The sequence below is a fragment of the Protopterus annectens genome, chromosome 4.part0 (genome assembly GCF_019279795.1).
Source record: "Protopterus annectens isolate FY-2018-M chromosome 4.part0, PAN1.0, whole genome shotgun sequence".
Classification (NCBI taxonomy): domain Eukaryota; kingdom Metazoa; phylum Chordata; order Ceratodontiformes; family Protopteridae; genus Protopterus; species Protopterus annectens.
The window spans coordinates 249,509,312-249,522,752 of NC_056733.1; positions in this window are offsets into that span (position 1 = coordinate 249,509,312).

Sequence of the window (13,441 nt, forward strand, 5' to 3'; positions counted from 1 at the left end):
TCTGCTATTGCTGTGTTGAGGGGAGCTGTGACAGTGGCAATGTATTGGGACCTTACAGGCAGCTAGTCTAAATCCTTAGGGTCATTGAACCAAATAGTACAATTTCCATTTCTTTGTAGTACAAGTAATACTGTCTATATACATATATATATATATATATATATATATATATATATATATATATATATATATATATATATATATATATGTGTGTGTGTGTGTATATATACTGTATGTATATATTATATATATATATATATATATATATATATATATATATATATATATTTTTTTTTTTTACAATACAGAGTAATTCTGTTCTGACTTTTTACATGAGTGAGGGGTTAAGGAAGTTTAACAGCTTAACAGAGGAAGCTCCTATTCACTGAGCTGATTGACTCCCACTGATTGGAAGATGTGATACAGTTTTCTCCAATTCCCCATCCACTTCCAGGAACTCTAAATTTATACATCATGTTCCTCCACCAACATTTCATGATGAACACCACCCCTCTTAAAGCTGCACTATCTATAACTAATCACAGCAGCTAACTCTAAGCAGAAAATAACAAAACCTCACCACTAACCCCATTCTCAACAACCCCACACCATAATTTCCTCTTCCTTTGCAAAACCTTCATTAAAACAATCTTAACTCATTATTTACATTGCAGCTTCTCCCATCTTACATCACCAACCTTCCCACTAATCATAGTCCTATGAATAGTACTTGCTTTTGCTGATAGTGCTGCGGATGTGTGAAAGGTTGGATATGTAGATAAAGCAGTCTAAGTGGGTAGTTGCATTTTATAGGTGAATGTCATGCTATGAGGTTGTGGGCAGACTTACAGGAAAGTGAAAAGCAAAGGACCACTACGGGCAAATGATGAAGAAAACATATATTTTTCATCTTGCCATGATTTACTACACCTCCCAAAGCTGCCTTCAGCAAAGTAAGTACTCATTCCTAATTTTATTTTGTTTTTACTCTTGTCTGCCCTCATGGAGGCAGACATGGTGATTCCTTTGGAAAGCTAAATCTGTCCTATAATGCAGACTGTGAGGACAAATAGCCCTACCATTTGTTGTCAGACTAGACTTCCATTCACTTACAATGGAACTCCTGAAAAAAACTGCCAAGTTTGAGAGTCTGCAGCTCATGTGTCATTGACTGGTATGCGTTGAGTTTTACAAATGTTGTTCCTACTGATGTACTACACATTCACTGAAAGAAACTTGCAAAAGTGTCAACAAATTACTGAGATAAAAAAGACTTTTCACAAGGAGCAGTTTTGCAAGTTTCAGTTCCTGGCCAGGTTACTCCTCCCATCTCCCCTCCTTCAGTGGGCTACAGTCTCACATTTCCAGCTTTGCTAGATTCAACTATTTAGTCAGCTTTGCATGACAATAGAAATAAAAAAATAGCCTGGTGTGCCACTAAAACTGTTCCCTTGTATGTCTCTTATAGGTTCATAGGTTCATACGAGGCTATCTGCCCTAGGGCATTTATAAGCCTAGCCAGAATGTGTTTGGCTTTCGCCACCCATTTTAAATTTATTTTGCTATGCCCTTTTTCGAGGTTAGTATACTGTGCCTCTGTCTAACAGTGACACAGAAGTGATACCCGAGGTAAACCTACGATCTCCCATCCACTCATCAAGATTCCTCTTGAAGAGAGTCAATGAGGACTCTGCCTAACCTGGACTGGGATTTTATTCCAGAGTGAAGGGAGCCTCTGGGTTATGAATCTGTCCCTCCAGCATCTCCTATTTATTTCAGTGCTGAGGTTCAAGTCTCTCAAGCGCGTAGCTCGATGGGATTTGGATTTTCTGAGGTGCAGCATGTCCATTAATTCCAGGCTGGACATGGCTTTATACGTCAGGCACAGATTGCCTCTGAACAGGCAGTATGCCACTGAGTAGAGCTGGAGTTTCTTTAACCGGACAGCATATGGAATCTGTTTGAGCCCTTTGATCCTCTTGGTGAGGTACTTTTAGGGTCTTTCCAGTTGCTGCAGGTGTCTGGTAAGGTACATCCCAAAAGGGGCACTGTACTCAATTATGGGCCTGATGAGGGATGAGTAAAAAGGCACGATGACCTCCCCTGATCTAGATGTGAATCCCTTCATGATTAGGTGGGCTATATAAAATGTTTTTCTAACCACTTTGGCCATGTGGTTGTCAAATGAGAGATTGCTATCAACTTGGGTCCCCAGGTCCCTAATTACTTCTTCTGTACTTAATGGATTACCACCTATGTGGTAATTTGTGGGCACTTTGTTTTTGCCAAAGGGGATGACTATACACTTTTTGGCATTTAGCTTGAGGCCATGGCTCTGGCACCAGTTGTCTGTTTCTATGAGGCCCTTTTGGAGGATGCTTGTGTTGGCTGGAGAGTCGATTATGGCACCCAGTTTGCAGTCATCTGCGAACTTGGTCAGCCACATTCCTTCCGTGTTGGCCTGTACCTCCAAGAAATATATACCGAACAAGAGAGGTCCCAGGACTGAGCCTTGTGGGACACCACTTGTAAATGGTTTGGAGTCTGACATGGCTCCAGCAATTCTAACCATGTGGGTTCTGTCCTTGAGCCAGTTTGCAATCCATCTAGTGACATACGGGGTTATATTTAAGCTGGTGAGCTTATCTATAATGCCCGAGTGGGGTATTGTATTTCACTTCTGAATAGCAATTCCCAAGAATAAAAAAAAAAAAGCAAACTCATCAGTCCAGAGTTTAGCCTAGTCTATCCATTTTTTAAAATGTGCACAGTAAAATATTCAACTTGTAATGCATTTTGGCTGCTGACATGGTTATCTTTACATAGTTATTCTCTTATAGTATAACCTGAACTTATGGTATTTAATGATAAATTTTACAACAATTCTCGGTTTCTTAACAATGACCTCCCAAGCATCTGATGTGACCTAGTACTTTTTTACTATTGCTTTATGTAGTTTGTCTTAGTTGTATACTTGTAGTGTGTTTCTCATCCTCTCAGCAACAGACTCCTGGAGAAGCATATACTTTTATTGAAAGAGTACCAGCAGCTGTAGCAGTGATACCACACTCCAAAATAATGCACTCAAACATAGTACTGACAAACACAAGGGAATGTATATGTCTGAATCAAGCAGTGATGAAATTGCTAGGGACTTCACTGAGCAAAATTTTACTCTTAATTTCTAAATTTCATAATGCATAACATTCAAACCACACTTACAAAGGCACACCTTCACCTTCCACAAACACAGCAACACACATCCACACAACTGCTACGGTTTCTCCCTTCATTTATTGCAAGCCAAGAACAACACTATTCAATAAGGATACCTACCAGACAAGTCTGCATAGCGCACTTGGTCTACCTGCATCATTGCAGCTCAGGCCCCAGCAACTGCAATATTGCCAGATAAAACCACAGCTACAGTCCGGTTGCTCCCTACAGTTATTGCAAGCCAAGAATAACACTTTTTTAATAAGGATACCTACCAGACAAGTCTGCATAGCACACTTGGTCTACCTGCATCATCGCAGCTCACCCCCCCCCCAGCAACTGCAACATTGCCAGATAAAACCACTGCTATGGTCCGGTTTCTCCCTACAGTTATTGCAAGCCAAGAATAACACTTTTTAATAAAGATACCTACCAGACAAGTCTGCATAGCGCATCATCACAGCTTGGGTCCCCGCCCCCAGCAACTGCAATATTGCCAGATAAAACCACTGCTATGGTCCGGTTTCTCCCTACCATTATTGCAAGCCAAGAATAACACTTTTTAATAAGGATACCTACCAGACAAGTCTGCATAGCACACTTTGTCTACCTGCATCATCGCAGCTCGGGCCCCCCCCCCAGCAACTGCAACATTGCCAAATAAAACCACTGCTATGGTCCGGTTTCTGCCTACCATTATTGCAAGCCAAGAATAACACTTTTTAATAAGGATACCTACCAGACAAGTCTGCATAGCACACTTGGTCTACCTGCATCATCGCAGCTCGGGTCATCGTCCTCCCCCCCCCCCAGCAACTGCAACATTGCCAGATAAAACCACTGCTACGGTCCGGTTTCTCCCTACCATTATTGCAAGACAAGAATAACACTTTTTAATAAGGATACCTACCAGACAAGTCTGCATAGCACACTTGGTCTACCTGCATCATCGCAGCTCGGGCCCCCCCCCCCCCAGCAACTGCAACATTGCCAGATAAAACCACTGCTATGGTCCGGTTTCTCCCTACCATTATTGCAAGCCAAGAATAACACTTTTTAATAAGGATACCTACCAGACAAGTCTGCATAGCACACTTGGTCTACCTGCATCATCGCAGCTCGGGTCATCCCCCCCCCTTGAGCAACTGCAACATTGCCAGATAAAACCACTGCTACGGTCCGGTTTCTCCCTACCATTATTGCAAGACAAGAATAACACTTTTTAATAAGGATACCTACCAGACAAGTCTGCATAGCACACTTGGTCTACCTGCATCATCGCAGCTCGGGTCGCCCCCCCCCCCCCGAAACTGCAACATTGCCAGATAAAACCACTGCTACGGTCCGGTTTCTCCCTATAGTTATTGCAAGCCAAGAATAACACTTTTTAATAAAGATACCTACCAGACAAGTCTGCATAGCACACTTGGTCTACCTGCATCATCGCACCTCAGGTCGTCCCTCCCCACCAGAAACTGCAACATTGCCAGATAAAACCACTGCTACGGTCCGGTTTCTCCCTACAGTTATTGCAAGCCAAGAATAACACGTTTTAATAAAGATATCTACCAGACAAGTCTGCATAGCACACTTGGTCTACCTGCATCATCGCAGCTCGGGCCCCCCCCCCCCCAGCTACTGCAACATTGCCAGATAAAACCACTGCTATGGTCTGGTTTCCCCCTACCATTATCGCAAGCCAAGAATAACACTTTTTAATAAGGATACCTACCAGACAAGTCTGCATAGCACACTTGGTCTACCTGCATCATCGCAGCACGGTTCCCCCCCCCCACCCCAGCAACTGCAACATTGCCAGATAAAACCACTGCTACAGTCTGGTTTCTCCCTACAGTTATTGCAAGCCAAGAATAACACTTTTTAATAAAGATACCTACCAGACAAGTCTGAATAGCGCATCATCGCAGCTTGGGTCCCCCCCCCAGCAACTGCAACATTGCCAGATAAAACCACTGCTATGGTCCGGTTTCTCCCTGCCATTATTGCAAGCCAAGAATAACACTTTTTAATAAGGATACCTACCAGACAAGTCTGCATAGCACACTTTGTCTACCTGCATCATCGCAGCTCGGGTCCCCGTCCCCCCCCAGCAACTGCAACATTGCCAGATAAAACCACAGCTACGGTCCGGTTTCTACCTACAGTTATTGCAAGCCAAGAATAACACTTTTTAATAAAGATACCTACCAGACAAGTTTGCATAGCACACTTGGTCTACCTGCATCATCGCAGCTCGGGTCATCATCCCCCCCCCCCCAGCAACTGCAACATTGCCAGATAAAACCACTGCTACGGTCCGGTTTCTCCCTACCATTATTGCAAGCCAAGAATAACACTTTTTAATAAGGATACCTACCAGACAAGTCTGCATAGCACACTTGGTCTACCTGCATCATCACAGCTCGGGTCATCGTCCCCAGAAATTGCAACATTGCCAGATAAAACCACTGCTACGGTCCGGTTTCTCCCTACAGTTATTGCAAGCCAAGAATAACACTTTTTAATAAAGATACCTACCAGACAAGTCTTCATAGCACACTTGGTCTACCTGCATCATCGCAGCTCGGTCGTCCCCCCAGCAACTGCAACATTGCCAGATAAAACCACTGCTACAGTCTGGTTTCTCCCTACAGTTATTGCAAGCCAAGAATAACACTTTTTAATAAAGATACCTACCAGACAAGTCTGCATAGCGCATCATCGTAGCTTGGGTCCCCCCACCCCCAGCAACTGCAACATTGCCAGATAAAACCACTGCTACGGTCCGGTTTCTCCCTACCATTATTGCAAGACAAGAATAACACTTTTTAATAAGGATACCTACCAGACAAGTCTGCATAGCACACTTGGTCTACCTGCATCATCGCAGCTCGGTCGTCCCAGAAACTGCAACATTGCCAGATAAAACCACTGCTACGGTCCGGTTTCTCCCTACAGTTATTGCAAGCCAAGAATAACACTTTTTAATAAAGATACCTACCAGACAAGTCTGCATAGCACACTTGGTCTACCTGCATCATCGCAGCTCAGGTCATCCCTCCCCACCAGAAGCTGCAACATTGCCAGATAAAACCACTGCTATGGTCTGGTTTCTCCCTACAGTTATTGCAAGCCAAGAATAACACTTTTTAATAAAGATACCTACCAGACAAGTCTGCATAGCACACTTGGTCTACCTGCATCATCGCAGCTCAGGTCGTCCCTCCCCACCAGAAACTGCAACATTGCCAGATAAAACCACTGCTATGGTCCGGTTTCTCCCTACAGTTATTGCAAGCCAAGAATAACACTTTTTAATAAAGATATCTACCAGACAAGTCTGCATAGCACACTTGGTCTACCTGCATCATCGCAGCTCGGGCCCCCCCCCCCAGCAACTGCAACATTGCCAGATAAAACCACTGCTATGGTCTGGTTTCCCCCTACCATTATTGCAAGCCAAGAATAACACTTTTTAATAAGGATACCTACCAGACAAGTCTGCATAGCACACTTGGTCTACCTGCATCATCGCAGCTCGGTCCCCCCCCCCCCCAGCAACTGCAACATTGCCAGATAAAACCACTGCTACAGTCTGGTTTCTCCCTACAGTTATTGCAAGCCAAGAATAACACTTTTTAATAAAGATACCTACCAGACAAGTCTGAATAGCGCATCATCGCAGCTTGGGTCCCCCCCCCCCCAGCAACTGCAACATTGCCAGATAAAACCACTGCTATGGTCCGGCTTCTCCCTGCCATTATTGCAAGCCAAGAATAACACTTTTTAATAAGGATACCTACCAGACAAGTCTGCATAGCACACTTTGTCTACCTGCATCATCGCAGCTCGGGTCCCCCCCCCCCCAGCAACTGCAACATTGCCCGATAAAACCACAGCTACGGTCCGGTTTCTCCCTACAGTTATTGCAAGCCAAGAATAACACTTTTTAATAAAGATACCTACCAGACAAGTTTGCATAGCACACTTGGTCTACCTGCATCATCGCAGCTCGGGTCATCACCCCCCCCCCCAGCAACTGCAACATTGCCAGATAAAACCACTGCTACGGTCCGGTTTCTCCCTACCATTATTGCAAGCCAAGAATAACACTTTTTAATAAGGATACCTACCAGACAAGTCTGCATAGCACACTTGGTCTACCTGCATCATCACAGCTCGGGTCATCGTCCCCCCCCAGAAATTGCAACATTGCCAGATAAAACCACTGCTACAGTCCGGTTTCTCCCTACAGTTATTGCAAGCCAAGAATAACACTTTTTAATAAAGATACCTACCAGACAAGTCTTCATAGCACACTTTGTCTACCTGCATCATCGCAGCTCGGGTCATCGTCCCCCCCCCCAGCAACTGCAACATTGCCAGATAAAACCACTGCTACGGTCCGGTTTCTCCCTACCATTATTGCAAGACAAGAATAACACTTTTTAATAAGGATACCTACCAGACAAGTCTGCATAGCACACTTGGTCTACCTGCATCATCGCAGCTCGGGTCCCCCCCCCCCCCCCAGAAACTGCAACATTGCCAGATAAAACCACTGCTATGGTCCGGTTTCTCCCTACAGTTATTGCAAGCCAAGAATAACACTTTTTAATAAAGATACCTACCAGACAAGTCTGCATAGCACACTTGGTCTACCTGCATCATCGCAGCTCAGGTCATCCCTCCCCACCAGAAACTGCAACATTGCCAGATAAAACCACTGCTACGGTCTGGTTTCTCCCTACAGTTATTGCAAGCCAAGAATAACACTTTTTAATAAAGATACCTACCAGACAAGTCTGCATAGCACACTTGGTTTACCTGCATCATCGCAGCTCGGGCCCCCCCCCCCCCCAGCAACTGCAACATTGCCAGATAAAACCACTGCTATGGTCTGGTTTCCCCCTACCATTATCACAAGCCAAGAATAACACTTTTTAATAAGGATACCTACCAGACAAGTCTGCATAGCACACTTGGTCTACCAGCATCATCGCAGCTCGGTCCCCCCCCCCCCAGCAACTGTAACATTGCCAGATAAAACCACTGCTACAGTCTGGTTTCTCCCTACAGTTATTGCAAGCCAAGAATAACACTTTTTAATAAAGATACCTACCAGACAAGTCTGAATAGCGCATCATCGCAGCTTGGGTCCCCCCCCCCCCAGCAACTGCAACATTGCCAGATAAAACCACTGCTATGGTCCGGTTTCTCCCTACCATTATTGCAAGCCAAGAATAACACTTTTAATAAGGATACCTACCAGACAAGTCTGCATAGCACACTTTGTCTACCTGCATCATCGCAGCTCGTGTCCCCCCCCCCCCAGCAACTGCAACATTGCCAGATAAAACCACTGCTACGGTCTGGTTTCTCCCTACAGTTATTGCAAGCCAAGAATAACACTTTTTAATAAAAATACCTACCAGACAAGTTTGCATAGCACACTTGGTCTACCTGCATCATCACAGCTCGGGTCATCGTCCCCCCCAGAAATTGCAACATTGCCAGATAAAACCACTGCTACGGTCCGGTTTCTCCCTACAGTTATTGCAAGCCAAGAATAACACTTTTTAATAAAGATACCTACCAGACAAGTCTTCATAGCACACTTGGTCTACCTGCATCATCGCAGCTCGGTCGCCCCCCCAGCAACTGCAACATTGCCAGATAAAACCACTGCTACAGTCTGGTTTCTCCCTACAGTTATTGCAAGCCAAGAATAACACTTTTTAATAAAGATACCTACCAGACAAGTCTGCTTAGCGCATCATCGTAGCTTGCGTCCCCCCACCCCCAGCAACTGCAACATTGCCAGATAAAACCACTGCTATGGTCCGGTTTCTCCCTACCATTATTGCAAGCCAAGAATAAAACTTTTTAATAAGGATACCTACCAGACAAGTCTGCATAGCACACTTTGTCTACCTGCATCATCGCAGCTAGGGTCCCGACCCCCAGCAACTGCAACATTGCCAGATAAAACCACTGCTACAGTCCGGTTTCTCCCTACAGTTATTGCAAGCCAAGAATAACACTTTTTAATAAAGATACCTACCAGACAAATTTGCATAGCGCATCATCTCAGCTTGCCCCCCCCAGCAACTGCAACATTGCCAGATAAAACCACTGCTATGGTCTGGTTTCTCCCTACAGTTATTGCAAGCCAAGAATAACACTTTTTAATAAGGATACCTACCAGACAAGTCTGCATAGGTGGCTGGATATTTACAGTTCTTGTTATTAGCAGATGTGGTCCTTAACAGTTATGTTTTAAACATTGTGACTGGCTATTTACATTTCCTTTTGCAGCACATTTGTTACTTTTACTAATTATTTTTTAAACATTGTTTTGGCCGACATGCACACCTGCAAGCCCCCCCCCCCCCAGGCAACTATAGCTTTGTCTATTGCCACTGGGTGTCATAACTTAACAATATACTTGCTTTATCTTGTCCCAAATAGATCTGCCTCCACACTGAATACTTGTAAAGTAAGGCAAGTACCATTTACTTGGTGCATTTTGTCCCCCATATAGATTTACCTTCCTTTGTATTACTTGCACACCAAGGCCTTAAAGTAGTGTTTCTGCAACTAACTGCTTACACTCCTAATTTCCTGCTTCGACCTCTTCCTTGCTTACATTTACATTACAGCTCCAAGGCTTCCACTTCTTATGCTGATTGCTTTCCTTTGCAGTCTTCTGTGAGGGGGCGGGACAGATCTCTACTGGCTTTTTCTGGTTATACCTTTACCCATTTTGTATCTCCCTCCACTAACTTCCTCCACCCCCATGCACATTAACTAGTCTATATTAGTGGGTCTCTTTGAGCGGCACCCTTTTGAAAGTTATCTTTTGGACTGCTTGTGGTGAGGAAGCTTCCAAAGACCTTTTTCAGTGTGACTGCATCAGTATAAGTAAATTAAACTAGTACAATACAGCCAAACAGACATATTTGGTGTAAAGAGTAACAAGTGGAATGATACATTTGGTGTACAAAGAAAAGAAACAAGTAAGCCCATCGATATAAGTGGAGTTAGTGTTAGCCCCGCTGCGCTCGGGCTCACTCTGCTCCCCTCCCTGCTTCCTATTCCCACCCACCCCCACTAGTGCTACATTTCAACTGAACTTAGCCACGCCCATCATACTAACCACCAATCACTGAATCTGCCCCACCCCTGTACCCATTTCCTTCTCTTCCACTATTCCATATCCTGTAAAGCACAGTCTTCCATCTAACTACCTTACAATCACAAACAACACCTCTCATCATCCACCACACCCACCCCATCCCATGCAGATCCCTCACTCATGACCAAACCATGCCCAAACTACCCAAACCCACATACATACACCTCTTACTATTGCTCCTAAGTGTACCCACACTCCCACAACTAACTTCTATCACCAACCACCAAAAACAACTTAATTTTATCCATATACCAAGAAAAACTACTTCCACTGACATTATTACAACACACCCTTTTACTCAAATAGTCCCACATCACTACCAAACCTTCTTTATTCACCGCTATGCACACAAATCACAGCCATCACACTACCAGTCTCAAACAACTATAAAGACCTTTAAGACCCTAAACAAACTACTCAAACTCTATTTTTACCTCAGAACCTAACTCATTAGCTGCGGTGATATACACCCAAACCCAGGCCCAGAAAATCTAGGAGCCCCAGCCCGAATGATACCCTACTCCACCGAGACAAATCCACGCTCCTCATTTTAAATTTAAATGTTAAGTATACTAAACAAAGTCCACGACCTTCATGCACTACTCTCCTTTTATCAACCTGAGATAGTCATACTAACAGAGACTTGGCTTAAACCAGGCAACCACAACAATGAAATCACTCCACCAGGTTACAATTTAATTCGTAGTGATAGAATAGGTAAAAAAAAGGGGGGGGTGTTGCTGTAGTGTATAAATCTCACATCATCCCTGAGAAAGTAGACATAACAACCCTAGACCTCATAAAGTTGAACACACTCTAACAAAACTAAAACTTAATGATAATAAACGCGTCAACATCATAGGGTGCTACATCCCTCCAGGCAACAATATCCCCATTACAGAAAAACTCCTAGAATGGATATCTAACTCCCTCCCCCAGGAAAGCATGGTATTAGGAGACCTTAATACTGACTGGCAAAACTATTCCATTCATAAGCCACTCTCCCATATTAACCAACATGGCCTAATCCAACTCATCACCTCCCCCCACAAGAACAGACAAGAGAACCAAACATCAATCCACTCTAGATTGGATACTCTTATCCCACCCATCACTGATATCCCTAGCAGGGTGTCTACCAGACACCAAGTAGTTACCAAGCCACATTCTTACTCAGATCAAAATCACCATAACTGACCCAAATATCTACATGCTTAATTAGAAACAGAAAATACTTTAACTGCTTCAACTTTATAAACGACCTAAAAATGTGCAACTGGGCCCCCCTTAAAAACCTACCTCTTGATGAAGCTGTATTATATTTCAATACTACCTTCTTAAACACCCTTAATCATCATGCCCCCTCCAGAACAACAAGAATTAAAACTAAATATGCCCCCTGGTTAGCCCCAGACACAAAATCCCTCCTCAAAAAAAGAAATAAGGCCTGGACCAACTACCTAAACCGTAAACCCCAATTGAACAAACAAATATATGTTGAACTACATAACAAAGCCAAAAAACTCACCAAAACAGACAAAACATCTTGCTACCAAATGTTACAGGATAAGCACAAGAACAACCCACAAAAATTCTGGGCAGCAATTAACTCTATTCTTCAACCAGGTAAAACAACTACCCCACCCTCAAAAATAGATGATAACCAAGAAGACATCCTCACACTATTTAATAAATACTTTACGGAAACCATCCAGACCCTTACAAACAACCAACCCTATGACAACATCCCCATCCCTGCAAATCCACCCCACACCCCCAACTAACAATTGCCTCAAGTTCAGCTTCCACCCAGAACCAACCAAATCCATTGAAAAACTACTCTGCAAGCTCAAACCAATGTCTCTAGCTGCAGGTAAATTACCCGCTGAATACCTCCACCTAGCTGCAGAAGCCATATCATATCCTGTCTCCATCCTAATTAACAGGTCCATCAACAAATGCATAGTACCCAAGCTATGGAAAATATCACATATCATCCCTCTACATAAAGGGGGAACTAACTACTGCCCTATAGCCATACTACCCCCTTTATCTAAAATTTTAGAGAGGGTAATACATAAGCAACTAATGAAATATCTCCTAGAAAATAATCTAAAAGCAACACAACAGCATGGCTTTAGACCCTTCCATAGCACATCCACCGCACTAAGAGAATTCACCAACATTGTCAATACTCACAGAAACAATGGACTCCTTGTTTCTGCCACCTTCCTTGACTTGTCCAAAGCATTCAATATGGTTAACCACAATAAACTCCTTCTTTCACTGGCACCTCTAAACCTTACCACCCCTGCCATCTCCTGGTTCAAAAACTACCTAGAGGGAAGGAAACAAGCTGTTATGTGGAATAAACAACTCTCCCCCTCCCTACCAGTCTCCCTAGGAGTACTCCAAGGCTCCATCCTGAAGTCAACTCCTCGTTGGTCAGATCCAACCATAAGCTAATCACCCTAGATATCCACATCCCACCCTCACTCCTCATTAAGGAAACCACAGTAAAAAATTTCTCCAATGCCAACTTCATGCTTCTTAAGACAGAAGTGGTGAACTTCATGACACCCATGGAGATGGACAATACAGTTATGACTGCTGAATCCTACACAAATGCACTCTACAGGCACTGACATGAGGTGTCTGGTAGACATCCTGCTAGGGATATCAGTGAAGGGTGGGATACGAGTATCCAATCTAGAGTGGATTGATGTTTGGTTCTCTTGTCTGTTCTTGTGTGGAGAAGTGATGAGTTGGGTTAGGCCATGTAGGTTAATATGGGAGAGTGGCTTATGAATGGAACAGTTTTGCCAGTCAGTATTAAGGTTTCCTAATACTATGCTTTCCTGGGGGAGGGAGTTAGATATCCATTCTAGGAGTTTTTCTGTAATGGGGATATTGTTGCCTGGAGAGATGTAGCACCCTATGATGTTGATGCGTTTATTATCATTAAGTTTTAGTTTTGTTAGTGTGAGTTCAACTTTATGAGGTCTAGGTTTGTTATGTCTACTTTCT